This window comes from Hemicordylus capensis, chromosome 3, assembly GCF_027244095.1.
Source record: "Hemicordylus capensis ecotype Gifberg chromosome 3, rHemCap1.1.pri, whole genome shotgun sequence".
In the NCBI taxonomy this organism is placed as follows: Eukaryota; Metazoa; Chordata; class Lepidosauria; order Squamata; family Cordylidae; genus Hemicordylus; species Hemicordylus capensis.
Window position 1 is genome coordinate 40,527,856 of NC_069659.1, and position 7,730 is coordinate 40,535,585.

Genomic DNA, 7,730 nt, shown 5'->3' on the forward strand with positions numbered 1-7,730 from the left:
GAATGGCGACCTTCCATGTCATATGGCAAACTGTTTTTTGAAACTAATGCACCATTCAAAAGCAGTTTCTAATGTGTGAGGAGGGAACCCTGCTGCAAAGGAAGGGGGGGGGATCAAATTGCACTAGGTGTACTCAAGACCTTGCACATGCACACATTAGCTTTTGGAATCTCAACAATGGTACAGAAGTGACTTGACACAATCCTTTGTTTTTACAGCTAACTGCGATTCTTCTCTGTTACACTCAACTATTGAGTGCAGATCTGGCCTGAAAGTGTCTGGGCGTGTGCCAAGTTCAACTGCCTGGGAGAGCTTGAAGTGCCACTAAGTGCAAAGGAGGGATAGGTTTTACACAGTAGTGGCAAGCAAGGAGAGATGGCATGAGATAGAGCCCGCTGTCTGTGACACCATAATGGGTGCACATGTAGTACATGGATGTAGAAGAACTGCCATAAGAAGCCTCCTTACCCAATTATAACCAGTGTGCTGCAGTCAAAATAAGTAGGTTCACTCACACAACCCTAAACAAGGTCAGAGGAACCACCAGACAGGATAGGAGAGCTGTGCGTGAGCCCAGTCCACAGTCATGTGAATGCAAAAAAGCAAGGTAGGAAGAGCGGGGAGTGATCATGTAGAGATGGGAGCTGGGTAGGATGGGCACACCCTACCCACATTCCATCCCCAACATTTTTTTTTTTAATTTTAAAAAATGTGTATGCTGCCTGACTCCAAAGGCTCTTGGCGGTTCACAAAAATAAGCACCACAAAAAAAGAAAAACAGTTAAAACAATTTAAAACATTCAAAGATTATGAAAGGCCTGGCTTAAAATAATTTGTCTTAAAGGTACTTCTAAGATGTTAAGCCATGAACATCTATAGGGAGCGCATTCCATCACCCAGGAGTGACTACAGAGGCCTGTTCCTGAGTCACCACCAGATGAGCAGGCGACAAACGGTCTCTCAGTGACCTTAATGTGCAGTGGGGATCATGCAGAAGAAGGTGACACGGTAACCCAGTCCGAAGCCATTTAGGGCTTTAAAGATAATTACCAGCACTTTGTATTTTGCCTGGAAACCTGTTGGCAGCCAATGCAATTATTTTAAAACAGGCATAATATGGTCTCTCCAAGAAATCCTAGATAAGAACAGCCCTGCTGGATCAGGCCCAAGGCCCATCTAGTCCAGCATCCTGTTTTGCACAGTGGCCCAACAGATGCTGCTGGAAGCCACAGACAGGAGTTGAGGGCATGCCCTCTCTCCTGCCATTACTCCCCTGCAAGTGGTACTCAGAGGCATCCTGCCTTTGAGGCTGGAGGTGGCTCACAGCCCTCCGACTAGTAGCCATTGATAGACCTCTCCTCCATGAAGTCATCCAAACCCCTCTTAAAGCCATCCAGGTTGTTGGCTGTCACCACATCCTGTGGCAGAGAGTTCCACAAGTGGATCACGCATTGTGTGAAAAAGTACTTCCGTTTGTTGGTCCTGGACCTCCTGATAATCAATTTCATGGAGTGACCCCTGGTTCTAGTGTTGTGTGAGAGGGAAAAGAATTTCTCTCTCTCCCCTTTCTCCACACCATGCATGATTTTATAGACCTCTATCATGTCTCCCTGCAGTCGTCTTTTTTCTAAACTAAAAAGCCCCAGGTGTTGTAGTCTTGCCTCATAAGAAAGGTGCTCTCGGCCCCTGATCATCTTGGTTGCCCTATTCTGTACCTTCTCCAGTTCAACAATGTCCTTTTTAAGATGTGGTGACAAGAATTGTACGCAGTACTCCAAGTGTGGTCGCACCATAGTTTTGTATAAGGGCATTATAATATTAGCCATTTTATTTTCAATCCCCTTCCTAATGATCCCTAGCATGGAATTGGCCTTTTTAACAGCTGCCGCACATTGAGTCGACACTTTCAAGGAGCTGTCCACCACGACCCCAATATTCCTCTCCTGGTCCGTCACCGACAGCTCGGATCCCATCAGCATATACTTGAAGTTGGGGTTTTTCATCCCAATGTGCATCACTTTACACTTGCTAACATTGAACCACGTTTGCCATTTTGTCGCCCACTCTCCCCGTATGGAGAGATCCTTTTGGAGCTGCTCACAATCCATTTTGGATTTCACTATCAGCGAGATACCAATCTAGCTGTTGCATTCTTGACCAACTGAAGTTTCTGAACTACATACAAAGGCAGCCCCATGTAGAGCATATTGCAGTAGTCAAGCCTCGGTTACCAGAGTTCAGCCCAGTTCTGAGATCATTATCTTCCATTTTACTGAGGGTGGATGAAAAGCAGACCTATCTGGCTGCCAGCTTTCACACATTCACTCTTCCGTCGTCCTGCCTTTTTGAGATCATGTGACTGCAGATTGGGAGCACATACAGCTCCCCTCCCCTCTTTGGGGTCATGTCAGGGGTGTAACTATAATAGGGCAAGGGGAGACAGTTGTCTGGGGGCCCACTGCCATGGGGGACCCCCAGGGGCAAGTCACATGACTGACTCCCCCAGCCACGCACCCGCCCAGGCTTCCTTCAGTTGTATTCATCCTCCCAAACTGATGTGAGTGTTAAGACCTGAAGCTACCAGAACAGCTTGTCTTTCTCTAGTACCATTAAATGACTTGCATCGTTCACAATTTACAAAACCTTAAAAAAAATAATTTAGGATGATGATATCTATCTGTCTGTCTATCTATGCTTTTTGTTGCCACTATTTAGCCTCATTTAAGATTTCTTTGCTTCATGAGCTGAGCTTCAGTGAGGGGGGGCCCATTTTAAAATCTTGTCTCTGGGCCCACGCCAAATCAATTTAAGGGCAATCTTACTATAGTCTAAGCATATGTCATCCAATGTGTCTTTGCTCATGGCAAGCTGTGATATGGAAGTAAGGAGAGAAGGCTTCTGTCTGACCCAAATGGATTACAACTGAGTTGCTGAAATATCCTGCATAAATTAAAATTCCTTGAGACCCATTCTCTTCTTGGAACAGTGGAGTTCTTGATCCTATAACTTCCACAAAGGCAGTATTTTGCACTTCATCAGAGAAGATGCTGATGCGCTGTCATTTTCATAAATTTATTTGCTATGATTTATTTGGATAGCAGTAACATGCTGAACTGTTTTAGCAGCTGAAGCTCTGTGACACCAATAGCAAAATTTAAGTATGATTCAGTTCTGCTTGCAAGATGTCAAAAGCACAGCTTGTATCTATCATACTGGGTGACAAAACCTGACAAATCTTAATACTGCAGAGAGATTAATGGAATGACTGGTCAAATCCATTATGTAACCAAGTACAACGTCCTGTTATACAGCAATCTGATACTGTGTACCTTTTTAAAAAAACATGTTTTTACTATGGTGCAATGGAATACCGTACCAGCTGAATGGCCTCTTCAAAAGGATTACTCAGATATTAATCATGCTTTCTGACCAAGTGCCTAGAATGTTCCATTCCACTGTTCTATTCCATTACTGCTGCTTGTGCCACAAACACTTCTTCATGGTTACAAATGCATGATTCATATTGCATAACAAAAAGCATCTTTTAATTCTGTTTCTAATAATCTTGTGTAAACCACCTTGGGACTGAATAATGGAAAGGCAGAGTATAGTGTTTAAGGGTGGGGGAGAGCTTTAAAATAGAAAACAAGCAGCTTGCACCTAGTGTTAGTGTGTGTAAATTTATTTATGCTATTTTTAATCACATTTTACACTGCCCCAAACTTCCATCTCTGGGTGGTTCACAACTCATACATTCAAAAATCAAGGGCTCTCCTTGCAAGTATGAATCTCTTTGCACTCATGTATGCAAATATGGGGATTCAGACTTGCTCATAAGAACAGCCCTGCTGGATCAGGCACAAGGCCCATCTAGTCCAGCATCCTGATTCACCCAGTGGCCCACCAGATGCCTCTGGGGAGCCCACAGGCAAGAGGTGAGGGTATGCCCTCTCTCCTGCTGTTGCTCTCCTGCAACTGGTATTTAGAGATATCTCACCTCTGAAGTTTTTGAGGTGGCCTATAGCCACCAGACTAGTAGCCATTGATAGACCTGTCCACCATGAATTTGTCTAAGCCCCTTCAAGCTGGTGGCCATCACCACATCCCATGGCAAGGAATTCCATAGATTAATTATGTGCTGTGTGAAAAAGTACTTCCTCTTGTTTGTACTAAATTGCCCGACCTTCAGTTTCATGGGGTGACCCCTGGTTCTAGTGTTGTGAGAGAGGGAGAAAAACTTCTCTCTGTTCACCCTCTCCACTCCCTGAATAATTTTATACACAACTATAGTTGCCTCTTTTCCAAGGTAAAGAGCCACAGATGCTGTAGTCTAGCCTCATAAGGAAGGTGCTCCAGGCCCCTGATCATCTTGGTTGCCCTCTTCTGCAACTTTCCCAGTTCTACAATATCCTTCTTAAGATAAGGTGACCAAAGCTGTACACATTATTCTACCTGTGGCCACACCATAGATTTGTATAATGGCATTATAATATTAGCATTTTTATTTTAGGAACATAGGAAACTGCCATATACTGAGTCAGACCATTGGTCTATCTAGCTCAGTATTGTCTTCACAGACTGGCAGCGGCTTCTCCAAGGTTGCAGGCAGGAATCTCTCTCAGCCCTATCTTAGAGATGCTGCCAGGGAGGGAACTTGAAACCTTCTGCTCTTCCCAGAGTGGCTCCATCACCTGAGGGGAATATCTTGCAGTGCTCACACATCAAGTCTCCATTCATATGCAACCAGGGCAGACCCTGCTTAGCTATGGGGACAAGTCATGCTTGCTACCACAAGACCAGCTCTCCTCAGTCCCTTCCTAATGATTCCTAGCATGGAATTAGCCTTTTTCACGGCTGCCATGCACTGAGACGACACTTTCAATGAGCTGTCCGCCACGACCCCAAGATCTCTCTCCTGGTCAGTCACCAACAGCTCAGATCCCATCAGTGTATATGTGAAGTTGGGGTTTTATGGCCCACTATACATCACTTTATACTTGCTTACATTGAATCGCATTTGGCATTTTGTTGCCCACTCCCTCAGTTTGAAGAAATGTTTCTGGAGTTCCTCACAATCTATTGTGGATTTCACTACCCTAAATAGTTTCATGTCATCTGCAAATTTGGCCACTTCGCTGGTCACTCCAACTTCTAGATAGTTTATGACCAAGTCAAATAGCACTGGTCCCAGCACCAATCCCTGGGAGACCCCACCTACCTTCCTCCATTGTGAAAACTGTCCATTTATTCCCCAGTGCTGCTCAGTGCAGCATTAATTTTGGTAACAACTCTTTGCAGGGAAGCAGGTAGATTGCAGCCCTGTAGCAGTTCTTAGTATGACTGGCAAATCTGAGCAGATGTGGGTTGGAGGATTGGACATGCTATGTTTTTCTTACCTATTGTAGTTGCCCAAGTTGGTAGAGGCAGGACACCTTGTATGCCCCCAGAGTAAGGGAAGAGGGCTTCCTTACCTCGGTTTACAGAGGATTCCAAGTTCCCTCCCTGGCAACTCCAATGTAGGGCTGAGAGAGTCTCCTGCCTGCAACCTTGGAGAAGCCATTGCCAGTGTGCTAGATGGACCAATGGTCTGACTCGGTATAGCTTCTGCTTCCCTCTTGTAGTGCTGCTGGGGAAGTGAAATGGGAGGGCATGAGTTTTTTTAAAATGTTTTTGCAAGAGTAGGAAAGGGAAACTCTGTACCCCTTCCAAGTAGACTTGTGAGGGATAGTGGATATACCTAAGGTGAGAAGGGAAAACTACAAAGAAATGGAGTAGTTGTGCTCCACCGAAGCATTTCCTTTAGGAAGACTGATCTATGATTCTGCTATGCGAACAAGTGAAGAGGCTGAGATTGGAGTTGGTCCTTCGCCCCCCATTAGAATTCTATAATTTTGTGGCTCAGGTACAATGATTCCAAACTGATAATTTGGTAATGGTGGCAATAATACAATTATTTCCAGCAAAAGTTTTTGAGTATTCCAGAGGCAGAATAAGTCTGTAGCAGAGCAAGCTACCCTCAGTTCAAAAAAACTGCTATGGGGGAAATATTCCAGCCCTGACTCACTAGCACCCTTGCTCTCTGCAGTATTTGCAATCAGAGAACAAAAGTCAAGTTCATTCAAGAGACAGTGATATTATAAGGGTGCAAGTATATACCATCCAATTTATTTTGTTTTATTTATTTATTTATTTATTTATTTATTTATTGTTTGCTCGTGGCAAACCCTGATGCTGCAGGGAAGGGAGAAGCAAGACTTCTGTCTGATTCAAAAGGATTACAACTGAGCTACTGAAATAGCTTTCATAGCTTAAAATCCCTTGCACTCTGTTCTCTTCTTAGAATAGTAGAGTTCTTGCAAATAGAACAGTATGGAAAGAAAACAGCCATTTTGGAGTTATGCTGAACACAAATTAATCCTTCAAAGTGTATACTGAGGGCAGAGTGAAGGCAGTGCATCAGAAATAAAGAGAAAGAGTGAGCATGGTCCAGTTTTAGAGAACAAAACTTGGGGTCAGGGGAAGCTGTAAGGGGTTAAAAAGCTAAGATTCAAGATGCTGGTTTACTATTGAAAAATTTATGTTATAAAATGTGTTAAAATTCCAGTTTAGAAAGAACTGGTTAATTATTTAAACTATGACTTCTGCCAGAACTACGCATATTGACTCAGAATATAAATGATTATTTTGAGCTGTAGTCTGATAACAGATTAGTTGAGCTGTAGTCTGATAACAGATTAGTTGGAAGTAAGCCCCATTTGAGTTCATTGGGGCTTACTTCCAGGTAAATTGAGTTCAATGAGTAAATCGACACAGGATTACAGCCCGAAATAATTATTTATATTCTGTGTCAATACGCATATTTGACAGAAATCATTATACAGATAATTAGTTGGGGTTTTTAAAAAATTATGTGGGACTTCTATGCAAACTAGCATAGGATATCCATAAACCAGGGGTTCCCAACCTGTGGTACTCCAGATTTATTGTGGCCATGGATGATGGGAGTGTAGTTCAGCAACATCTGGAGAATCACAGGTGGAGAACCCTGCCTTAAGCCACAGAGAAATCTGTAGTCATTCAGAAGTGTGTTAGATTTCAGACTAGTAAAGAAGTTGGAGTTCCTATTATGGGTTCTTTAAAACTAATATATTTTAAGTGTATGACTGATTCTTCTCTCTCCCACCTAAATAGGTATTCCAAACTAATCTTACATATCAGAGTTTATGTACCTTATGCTGCTCCATCAGACCAATCCTAGGCTGCACTCTTTAAACATCTGGCAAGTCAATTCCCATGAGAGAGATTTTGACAAGATGAACTCATTTTGTTTTACTGCTCTGCCAAACCCTTGAAGTCAGATGGCTCAGAGTCATACAGTAAAATGTTAAATAAGATTTGGCAGAAACATGAAAACTTTCAATATCAAATGGCAGTGAAATCAGCTCAATGCATTCTGTAACTGAAATGTGTACTTTTTGTTCTCTGTGATCCTTTAAGCATAGGAATGACTGAAATATGTATTCCTAGTGCACCCTCATTTCACTGCCCGTTAAAATGTAACAGCTCTCAAAGTTTCTCCCCAGCTCTGCTATCCGAGAACCTTGCAGCTAGAAATTGAACCTAGGACCTTCTGAATGCAAACTGTATGTTCTGCACACTGAATTCCTTAGATTAATGATACACATTGTGAAGAAGTCCTTCCTTTTCTCCATGCTAAATTTGCTGACAAA